Raw genomic sequence first — 11,938 nt, 5'->3', positions numbered from 1 at the left:
GCATAACACATATAGTGTTGAGAAGAGTGGCTGGCACATAATTAACAACCTACAATTTAACAATTATGATTCTATTTTTAACAATTAACATGTTAGAACCCCAGAACATTTTCATCACCCAAAGAGCTCCTGGAGCCCCTTTGCTGGTAACTCTCCACCCTGACTCCAGGCAACTACTAATCTGCCCTTTGTTAGTTTTTCTCTTTGTAAAATTTCATATAAATGGAATCATGTGGTACATACTCTTTAGCGTCTGTTTTCCCCCCTCAGCATATTTTTGAGATTCATCCATGTTGCTGTGTGTATTAGTAGTTCCTTCTTTTAAATTGCTGAGTAGTATTTCATTACATGGATGTACCATAATTTGTTCATTCACTCATCTGTTGCTGGACATTTGAGTTCTTTCCAATTTGGGGCTTTTATGAATATGTTATGAATAGCCCAGAATAGTCCAAATAACTTATTTGTTGGCAGACAGTGTTAGTTTTTCTATTTAAAAAATATGAAGGCAAAGACTTAGGGTGTGCTCCTGTAAACATTCCCACGCCTTTCTTCCCTCTCAGGCATGCATCTCACTAACTCTAAAGTCCCCACAGGACTTACAACCAGGGGAGCAATGGGCAGAGGCAACTCCTCCCGGGCTAACCCCCTAAATCCGTCCCCAGATCCCACTTTTTCTATGCCCTTTCAGGGAGCTAAAGCAGCTCCATCTAGGCTCTCCTGTTGCTTCTTCTGTCATAAAAGCCCTTCCTTGCTTCACTGTCCCCAGCTTTAATAAACATGCTCTCAAAATAAAAATAAAACCAACAACATATTGCTTCTTGGCCTTTTGGTTGAGATCAAGTGTATTATCTGTTCCTACCATTTTAACATCTGATAAGTTGTCTGTCTGAGGACACTATATTAAATGGCATTTTGGAGCAGGGAGATGGAACAGAGCTTGTTCCATCCATCCTGCACATCTACCCGGTATTGCAGTGCTCTGGGAATGGTGCACACACACAAAACAGACTCAGAGTCTGTCTTTATATGGCCAATTATTTTGGAATGCCAAGAAATCTTGCAAAAGCAGGGTGGAGTGAGGGACTAATTTAGAGAAGGAAAAGCAATATTGAAAACTAAGTGTGTTTTTGAACTAAGTTAGAGAAGAGCTTCACCATAGCTGTGGACTCTTTTGTTTACACACATCATATGTTTGTATGGCTACACTGTTCTTTTTAAACTTGTCAATTTTTATTCATGTGAAATATCTTTAACTGGATTGAGCAAACATAGTTACCCTCAACAAATACCTTGGAACAAGTTTCCCAAACTTTTGTTTTGTAGTATCTGTTAATCCATTCCTCTTAGGGACTTTTTATGTCATTGTCTCCACTGGATGCTTTCTTTTCAATTTCTGGAAGTCAATGAAATTGTAAGTTACTTCTATGAGGAAGCATTTTAAAAGCGTCATTAAAATGGATACCAGTTTGGTCTCTTTTTGAAGCACAATTTATGGAATGCCAGTGCTATGTAATGATATTAGGGACAAAGGAGTCAATACAACTATTACTTTAGGACATAAAATAAAAATATGGGGATCTGCCATATTTTTTTAAAATATAAAAATCAATAAAATCTCCCAGTATCGCCACAGTACAGGGATGCTATGTTTACCCGGATAAGGATGGCGTAGCTTCTTCAATTTAGATAAGCTGAGGATTTTCTAAATCACCAAGCCCTGGTTCCTTTTTTTCCTTAATAGTTCTTTCTTCAATCTCTTCTTCCTCTTGCATTTTACAATAAGCAGCAAGAGAAAGCCAGGCAATGCCTTCAACACTTTGCTTAGAATCTTCTCCTCTAAATATGTAAATTCATCATTTCTGCATATGGCACACTGCAGTTCAGCTAAGATCTGCCACTGTATCATAAGGATATCCTTCCCCCCACTTTCCAATAACAGGGTCTTCATTTCCATCTGTGTCCTCACCAGCAGCACTTGGAACAATCATATTTCTGCCAGCAGTCCCTCTCTGGCATATTCAGTATTCCCTAAGAAGACACCGGTGTCCTTTTCCGTGGCTTCTGGTTCTCTACCAGGCTTCTGAGTCTTCACTCGCAGGGTGAACATCCACGTCCTTTCCAACAGTGCATTCAAAGCAACTTAAGGTTTTGAAAAACCGTGCTCCACAAAATCCTTCCAGCCTCGGCCATTTCCCCATCCCGAAGCTACTTTCACATTTTTAGGTATTGGTTACACCAGCACCCCACTTCCCAGTTCCAAAATCTGTACTGGCTTCCCATTGCTGCTGTAGCAAATAACCATCAACCTAATTACTGAAGACAACACGCATGTGTTATCCTACATGGAGGTCAGACGTTTGAAATGAGTCTTACTGGACTAAAATCAGAGTGTTGGCAGGGCTGTGCTCCTTTCTGGAGGCTCTTAGGGAGCATCCGTTTTCCAGGCTGATGCAGCTTCTCGAGGTGCACACATCCCTTGGTGATAACTCCCTTCCATCTTCAAAGCCAGCAATGACAAGTCAACTCCTTTTCACATCGCATCACTCTGACTCTCTCTGACTCTGACTCTCTTGCTTCCACCTTTCCTTTAACAATGGTTCTCAACCTTCTGGCCCTTTAAATACAGTTCCTCATGTTGTGACCCAACCATAAAATTATTTTCGTTGCTACTTCATAACTGTAATGTTGCTACTGTTATGAATCATAATGTAAATATCTGATATGCAGGATGGTCTTAGGCGACCCCTGTGAAAAGGTCGTTTGACTGCCAAAGGCATCGCGACCCACAGGTTGAGAACCGCTGCTTTAGAAGGACCGTGTGATTGCTATGGGTCCACATAGATAACCTGGGATAATTTCTCCATCTCAAGGTCAGCTGATTAACAACCCTCATTCTTTTTTTTTAAATATATTTTTATGGATTGCAGAGAGGAAGGGGGAGAGAGAAACATCAATGAGGAGAGAGAATCATTGATCGGATGCCTCCTGTACACACCCCCCTCCCCCCACTGGGGATCAAGCCCGCAACCCAGGTATGTGTCCTAACCAGGAATTGAAATACAACCTCCTGGTTCACAGGTCAATGCTCAATCACTGAGCAACACTGACCGGGCAACAATCCTAATTCTATGTACAACTTTAATTCCCCCTTGCCAAGTGCCATGGAACATGATGTATTCACAGGTTTCAGGAATAAGGACATGGGCATTTTTGGGTCAAGGGTTGCGGGACATTCTTCAGCCTACCATTGTATTAACTATTGAGGAAAACCACCTGTTTTGAGAAGATATAGGACAACATTTCTATCACCATTAGAATCTCTTCAAGTCCACGCTTCTTCATGTACTAGTATGTCCTACCAGGACTAGAAATTTAGGGATTCCAACCTCACATGGTCTGCTTTCTCTAATTAAAACTTCACATTCCAAAAGAGACATCTTGGAGTGCTAAATGTCTCAATGATTACAAGCTAACAGTGTAAAATATATTTAACTAGGTGTGTTTAAGACAAAATTGAAAGAAAATAATCTTAAGAAGTGGAGTATAAAAGAGTAACAAAGAGGAAAAAGATAATCAAGTTTGTCTTCTCTTTCTTGTATTGGACATGGTATCCTGATTTGATAAGTAGTACAATCAATGGTTTGTTAAGTGGTAAAGTGAAATTCTGCCCTTGACATATAAAAAAAAAATGTATACAATAGGATGCAATGGTCCTCCCATTTCTTCCCTCCTGCTGCATCGCCCCCTCACCCTTTCTCTCAATTCGTTTTGGTTTATGAACTTGTGGTTTTGGTTTATGAACTGGATCAAGAAACCAGTAGAGCTAAATCTATTAGTCCCATTAATTAATTTGAACTGATATGGTAATAATATTCCAGAAAAGAGAGAGGGAGGGAGAAAAAGAAGCTGGTTCTAAAAATCTCTAAGATAAAGAGATTCAAACAACCTGTTCCCAGGTCTAGCATACTTAATGAGTTGACTGGAGATCAAGGGAGGATTTTATAAGGGACGATTTTGTAGGTTTGACCGCCAAAGGGGTCACGACCCACAGGTTGAGAACCGCTGCTTTAGAAGGACCTTGTGATTCAGTAGGTTTGGGGTGACGCCTAATGTTCCATATTTCTGACCAGATCACAGGTCAGGTTGATGCTGCTGATACCCAGACCTAAGTAATGAGGGTTAGATCACGTCTCTGGTTGGCATTGGCATTTGCAAGAGTGACATTTGTACTGCTGTCATTGTGAGCATAGGAATACAAAGCATCTTTTCTGCCCGAGCAGACAAATTGTCCCAGGAGGGCTTTAAACTGAATACAAGTCCTTGTTAACATTTTTGTTAAATTGGTACGACAACTCTCCTATTCTCAATGAAGTGGAGGTAAGTAGGTTTTAACCTACATATCATCGACAAGACAGAAGAATGGACCCAGAGGGTGATGACATATTCAGGTATGCATTTATCCAATCAACAGTCATTTTACTCAATTCCTATTATGAACCATGCTCACTGCTAGGCACTTAGGCTGCAGAGATTCGTTCCCTAGTGCAAAAGATGACTTTTCTGGTGCAAAAGATTATTTCTCTGGTGCAATTACTTCTCTAGGGCAAAAGTACTCTCATGACTTTTTCAGGGCATATCAAAGATCCAGATTAGGGAATGTCTTTCACAATCACCTTTTGGTGGCTCCACCCACCCTTAACCTTAGATTGGTTGCTTTCCCCACGTACCCCATACTCACAAAGCACAGGAGAAGAACACAAAACTGTCTCCAGCTGACAGTCTAACCCTTGGTAAAACTGAATAGCCTCTGGCAGAAATTACTCAGGTTAAATGCAGTACTTACGAAGAGATTGGGTGTGCCACAGAATGTGAGGATGGTAAAAGCAGAAGTTAACAGCTTTAGCAAATCTCACTCCAGGATTAAAGGAATATTGACAAGAGTAATGCCATAGAGGAAAAGAAAAACAAAAAACCCCATAAGTTTTAGCCAGGTCTACAGTGCATGACAACTAGAGTCCATTTGGACCCAACTGATCTTTGCACCATGTCTCCCTATACTTGTAAAATTTACTTTGTATTTTTTATCAACTGGTACCACTTCCTGTTTCTTGAATATCCATTTCACGCCTTCCCATCTCCATGCCTTTGCTCAGACTGAAAAAATAAAGCAAAACAAAAACAAACTATTATATATTTTTCCAAATATGACCAACCTTTTCAGGTTCAACTCTAATGCTGCTCCTTTATGAAGTATTTCTCCTTCTGGGTTTTCATATCATTGAATTTATTTTGAAAATAGCATGAGATTCTCTTTCAATGATGTGCTAGTGGGTATTTCTTTTTCTATCCTTTTAGATCTTAAATTGTAAGCACCCTGACGAGAAAAGCTCTACTGACCCCTGATTATCATAGGTGGATGGGTTGGGAGTTGAGGAGGAGCAGGTTTCAGAGGTGGCAAAGTTTATTGAAATGTGTTTTTTAAAGTTATTTAAATGTGTTTTTTTTTTCTTTTGCTTATTCTGACTGATACTTGTCATGATAAGATAATAGTAGGCGAAAAATGGGATGACTCTAAAATGAGATCAGATTATGTGGTAGGTTTGGGGAGAAATATAAGAATTGGAGATTACCACGAACAATTTGACTCAGAGTTCCTGAGTTTGAAGAAAGATCACACAATCATGATTAGTTGTGAATTCACAATGAAACCACATAACGAGATTTATTTTTTTTTAAGTCAGAAAGATGACCTCAAACACAGTATCAGAACTTATTTTCCTGTGCTAGGATACACACCACACGTATAATCTCCCCTCCCGCCCCCCATCCCCAACAACAACAACAAATAGAACTAAATATATGAAACCAAGCAGAAACAGGGCCTTACTGGACAGATGTAAATATCTGCAACCATCGAACTGCGCTTGCAAGAGTAGATGGGCTTGAAACCTGGAGACCAGGACAAGAAAACCATCCCTACAGACATCAACTTCGCTGCAGAAATGTTGGAATCTTTAACTACGGTGAACTCCAGTTTTTCTGCACCAGAGCGTAGTGGAGAAGATTTTTTTTTTAAGTAGGCCAAATTTTTCTTGAGTCCCCTCCTTCCTTTTTTCTTTCTCTTCTATTTGTCCTGTCCCCTTGTTTTCGTCTCCACAGAGTAACTGTTGAGATGGCGATTGGGTAGCTGCAGGGTCCAGGAGTCAATTCCCCTGCCCTGGTTTGGTTGTAGTGGGTGGGACTCAGCCCAGAGTTGGTTTTCCACAAGCAGATGTCTATGCCGTTTTCCTACGCGTTCCCCCAGCTAGACCGGAGGCCAAAAGCGGACAGCAGCTGGGGAGCCGCCCCCAGCGACCTCCACCTGCGCCCAGAGGGAGCGCCGCCCGTCCGCAGCGCAGCCGAAGGACCCTGAGTGACCTCACCATGGTGCGTTAGGGCCGCTACTTTCTTTTTCAGTTTTCCGGGGCAGGGAAGGGGAGGGGTTCTGAAAAGAAGTCCAACGCGGTAGGGAGAGGAACTGCCAGGGATCTCTGGGGGTCATCGCAGAGAGAGAGACACGAGATACAGGGAGAGATCGCTACCGGAACGCTTGAATGGGAACCGGGTTGGTGAGGCACGCGTCCCGCCCCGCCTGTTGAGCAGGTAGACAGGAGTGAGCCCGGGTGTGCGCGCAGGGACCGGCAGGTGCCACCGAGGGTCCCCGCTCCCGCCCACCGCCTCCCGCCCCGATACCCACTCTCCTTCTGCGTTCGCGGTGCGGATTTGCAAGGCGCGCCCTGCAGCTGCTGGAGATCCGGAAACGCAGCCCCGAGCTCTGGGAGGCCACCGAGTAAGTGGTCACCGCACCCCCGAGAGGGTCGGGCTCCCCAGAGGGGCGGTCGCTTTCCCCCGTGCCCCCGGCCTGGGTTCAATCTCCTCCCTCCACCCCCACCCCGGGAAGCCTACTTGGTGCTCCCACCTGCCCCGTCCCGGGGGCCAGGGGCCGGTTCCCACGCTGGGAAGGAGCGAGGGAACAAAGGAGACGGCGCCCAGGAGCCCGGCCGAGGGCCCCGGGGACCTCCGGCGCCCGAAGGACCAGGACGGACGGGGGTGGGCGCCGGGCCGGCCGCGCCGGAGGCTGCGCCAGTGCCGCGGGGCCGTGAGAACGCGCGGGGCGCGCCGGGGCCGCCGCTCTCCCACGGCCCGGGCGCCCCAGCAGCGCAGCCCGCCCGCCCCGCGCGGCGCCACGGCCTCAGGCGCACGGGAGGGCGAGCTGGAGCCGCCGAGGGACACGGGACCTCGGAGCCTGGGCGTCACTGCAACTTCGTCCCGCTTGCTACGGCGTGGGCGAGCCATTCGCCCTCCTCCAGAGCTAACAGCCACGATCTAAGGATCGCTTACAGAAAGCAGCAGGAAACTTACAGTGGGGCTGCTCCAGGGGCTCAACCGAAGAGTAAGTGTGCGTGTGTGTGTGTGTGTGTGTGTGTGAGAGAGAGAGAGAGAGAGAGAGAGAGAGAGAGAGTGTGTGTGAGAGTGTGTGTGTGTGTGTATGTGTGTGAGTGTGTGTGTGAGAGTGTGTATGTGTGTGTGTGTGTGTGAGTGTGAGTGTGTGTGTGCGCGCGCGCGCCCGTGTGTTAATTACTGCATGGCAGTCTAATTTCTGTGGTCCTTATGACTGCCACACCTGGGGAAACTGTGCCCAAGGGGTCACCACCGTCTCTGCACATCAGGAGGTCAGTGCCTGGAGCCGGTAATTCATGGGCTGAGCAGCCTCACCGTGACATTGGTGTAAGGGGCTAGGAAGCAATGGGGTTATGTGGTTTCCGGCTATGCATTTAAATGTGTCATTTTCTTGCTCACTTGTTTTCACATTTGATCCTTCATTTTGCACTTGATAAGCAGTGTACCTCTTCTGAAGTAAACCAGGAGGTTGTACATTTCATTCATATATATATATATATATATACACACACATATATATATGAAACTATATATGTATATATTAAATTAGAGCTTCGTTTATAACATATCTGTAGTGATTTTTCAGGGTTAGTTCTCTGATGGTGATTTCGTTAAATGTCTACCTACTTATTAGGACTAGTCTTGGTAGGAAAATCATTAACCCTCTGGTTACATATATAAAATTTTGAAGCACTTAATGATAGATATAGATTTAATATCTTCGTTCATAAGATAAAATTAGTCTGTTGCTTTTCCTAATATGGTTATATTTTTTCCTTCAGCCGTGGTATTGTAGGTACTATATATTACGAATAGTGGTCAAAACCATTAACAACGTAAAAACAATACGAATGTCTAAAATTCCAAAGCAAACCTTATTTGTCAAAAAGCTATATAAACTTGACTACTTCTCAGTGGAGGTTGCCTGTGTGGTCTGTGTTCAGTTCCCAAACAGCTAGTTCTGTGGATGTGCTTCAAGGAGTCCTGACGGACGTCCCTGAAATTGTATTCACACATCTGAATTGCTGCATTTTTAGGGAAATAGTCTGGAGCCCTCAGATAGCCAAAGAGATCTGCGACTCCATAGAAAAATAAGAACCACAAAGTTAAATATATAAAGTACACTTTTTCTTGTCAAAACAATAAGCTTCCTACATAAAGCCTTCTGGCAAAAGAGCAGAAAAAATCCTAGAATAAGTAGTGTTACAATAATGAGACATGTCATTGAAAACAGACCCACTTGTATGATTTTAAATATGTCAGATAGGAAACTTAGGTTGGTGCAATTTATTTAGTAGAAACTTATGATGAATAAATGGGTATCTTCTGTTTCTTCTTGGACTGTAAGATCTCTTTCTAGTCTGGTGTATGACAAAGAAATAAAATTATAGCTCTCCCTTTGAAACCCAACAAAAATGTAAAGTACTTATGCTTGCTGTGGTGGTTCATAGTGTATGAATGTAAAGAGCCCTTAAAGGCCCTGTGTCTAGATGTCCAGGGAGAAAATAACTGGTCTAAGACAAATGTCATTTACAGAATGCGGAAGGAAATGTAAAGACATTCCACTTATACCTGGCAACGCCAAAGGAAAAAGGAATGCGGGAAACTTCAAATGCTTAGTACTCATATTTCTTATAACTATGGTTTATTAAATGATCTTGCGTTAAGGTCTTATTTTGAAACCTGTTTTAGTTAATATTACTTTCTACTAAAAACTAAAGAAGCAATAACTAAAATTATATTATGTCTATGCCAATAAAATATTATATGACTAAAGGTCAACAGTTTTGTCATAGACACTTTCAAGCAAAAAAATCTTTTTTGATTTTGTCTGAAACCATACAAGAGAAATCAAATTCTATATTTACATTTGTAGGCTGCATTCCCCAACAATTAATGTGAGTACAGGAAGGAGAATACTGACATTTTTACATGTTATTTTAAAACAACAGCCATACCCACCAAGTTTCTATTTAAACTTTTTCAGAAATTGATAAAAATCAAATTGGCCTTAAGTATTTATTTCTCTGGGTAAAGCGAAATGGGGATTTAAAGCAATATTTGAAAATTCCAAGCCAAAAAGTATGTTATTGATGGGACAAAATATTGGAGGAAATTATTTATTCAGAATATTTTCTGTATGTCAGATTTTCCAGAAAGTTTCTACGCTTTTCTTTTATCTGCTAGGATATATAACTTTTATAGCACTGATTTTCTATCACTTAAATTATAAATATTTGCCCAAGCAACTTTTTTAAACATTACTATTTATTACTTTTCTGCATAGTTGTAGAAACTGATATTTTTAATTCTAAATTATCAGTAATGTCAATGCTTATTAGTCTCTAGACTATCTAGATTTATTCAGTAAGTATTGATTAGGAGCCTGTCCAATAGTTTTGTTTTGGATATCTTCATTTTGACCTGATGGAAGAAGAGGTTTTAGCAATTTTTAGGTCTTTAGATGAACAAATTTAGTTGCCCATAGAGTAGTTGACTTAGTTTGGCTTGGAGTAATTTTTTGGCTATCCTGAATCATATTTGCTTCTATTTCTCTCAAGAGTTTGGAAGTATCTGACCTATGCCATATTTTTCTCTCTCTCTCTCCTGGTTTCAGGCCAATAGGTTTTATCTTTTTATGGATAGCATTATTTGCAAGGAGTGAAGGGCTTTAGACTACATTATAAAACTCGAGGGTCTCTAGGGCATCCCCCCCCCCCCCCCCGCCCAGCCCTTCCCTTAAAAATGTGATTCTCACTGCTCATAATTACTAACTTCACCAACCTGGAATGCTTTCTGGTCATTAATAATCTTCTATTAAGATGAACCCTCCCTTTCAGAAAATCAAAGGCAATTCAAATTAATTAGCTCACATACCAACTCTTTCTTCTCACCATAGTAGGAATTAGCGTGAGGACAACAGAAGACAATGGCTTGGGAAGTGAACACCCTGGGGAAAAGAAGTTGGGTAGATCAAGGAAAAGTCTTAATCCTGAAATTATTTCCAGGTCTGACCTAACCTACATATTCCCTTTCACTATGCTACATTGCTTGTTTAGGTGTTTGTATCTTACTGAACTCCAGCCTCCCTCAGGATATTCATCATGGGACTCAGTGCCTGGCACAGAGTAAGTGTCTAGTAAGTGTGATCCTTGTAATTATTGAGTTAAGTTTTTTATGCCTTGATCCTATAGGTTGTTCTGTTTAAGAATGCAATTTAAAGAATGATATTCATTTTGCAATGACCCTCCATGGAATATTATGGTTTTCTCTCAGAGATGCCTTGCAGCCTATTCAGAACTGCTTGTAAACTGTATTTCTCTCACCATTCCCAATTACCCATTGTCTTTCTAAGTTTCCAACCTTCATTAATGTTATCTATCCTGTCCCCATTACCAATGCTTAATGACCTGAGATCCCACTTTCCTTACGAATCTAAAACAATGGAGGTTTTTCTTTCTTCACTTTAGTCAGCTGGAATTTTTCAGGACTTCATTGAACATCTACGTGTTTGGCTTTCACAGGACCTTGACCTGCTGCCCTGCCCTTCAGGAATCCACTGGTATTCACCCACCAAGGCCTTCATGTCACTCAGAATTACCCCAGCTGAAAAAGCTGAGAATCTCATATTCTCTTTCCGACCACAATCTCCTATCCTTCCAATAATTCCACTCATTCCCCGTTACCTGACACCATCCTCTTCCATTATTTTTCTTTGGCTACCCTTAATTTTTTCATATTTCTCATTTTACTTATCACAGTAGTCTTAGCAATGTCAACTCTGCTCCAGCCCTCAAATCTCCTGCCCCTAGAACCTGATTCCCTCTAACCAGTTGAAGGGATGGTTAACAGTGCTAGGAATTTGTTTCTTTCTTAGATAATTCCATATCAAAATCTCTACAGTACATGTTCCAGATTTTTCCAGGTTTTCCAGTTCACTCAAATTATCCTTATTCTTTTCTCCCTTAGCAAATAAAGTTATTTCTGAATTCATAGAGAATATGAAGATTAATTTAGGCAAACTATTTATCATGATTGATCTTCAGTCTAAGAGGCATGTCTCTATTTGTTCTGTTTGTAGCCTAAAGACTATTTTCTTATATTGAACTATACTATTTGTTTCTATCAATTTATATCCCAATTTTTACCTCTTAGAATACCTATACAAAATGCTTTTATATATGACACCTCTTCTAGTCCCTATGGTAATATTCAGTTCCTTCAACTCATCCTGAATTGGCAAGGTTTGAGAGTCTCATTCTTTCTTTGCATTCATACTACACTATTTAATCATGCATCTTTTTTTGCTTCTTGTGTAAATATACTTTTTCACAATTGTACACTTGGCCACTGGATTTAGGAGTTTTAAAAATACTGCAATTAAATTTAACCTTTACCTTTAGTTAGCCCATTGTTTTGGAAGGTCAAGCTATTTTTGGATTCTGATTCTATGATATAGATTAGCAATTCTTCACAATGTAGAGGCCTTAACAGA

General features: G+C 41.5%; 1 protein-coding gene and 1 non-coding gene across 5 annotated transcripts in view; both read left to right on the top strand.

Moving 5' to 3' along the window:
* Positions 1-813: 813 nt before the first annotated feature.
* Positions 814-1,002, top strand: LOC139011913 (U2 spliceosomal RNA). Its single transcript, XR_011471723.1, has one exon. It is a non-coding gene; the product is annotated as a U2 spliceosomal RNA (small nuclear RNA).
* Positions 1,003-6,144: 5,142 nt separating this feature from the next.
* Positions 6,145-11,938, top strand: part of GUCY1A1 (guanylate cyclase 1 soluble subunit alpha 1) — a 52,228-nt gene continuing 46,434 nt past the window's right edge. Inside the window, exon 1 of one of the 4 annotated variants that reach the window (XM_070415422.1) lies at positions 6,145-6,429. The gene's annotated coding sequence lies outside the window, so the exon portion shown is untranslated. Of the gene's footprint in view, positions 6,430-6,482; positions 6,833-7,256; positions 7,436-10,502; positions 10,572-11,938 lie in introns of those variants that run through there. The other 3 variants (XM_070415421.1, XM_070415423.1, XM_070415424.1) reach the window with 3 other exon arrangements.

This window comes from Myotis yumanensis, unplaced genomic scaffold (assembly GCF_028538775.1).
Source record: "Myotis yumanensis isolate MYYU_CA2020_CCGP unplaced genomic scaffold, mMyoYum1.0.hap1 SCAF_5, whole genome shotgun sequence".
NCBI lineage: Eukaryota > Metazoa > Chordata > Mammalia > Chiroptera > Vespertilionidae > Myotis > Myotis yumanensis.
Note: the sequence above shows the minus strand (reverse complement) of the source record. Positions and strands in the feature narration are given on the sequence as shown.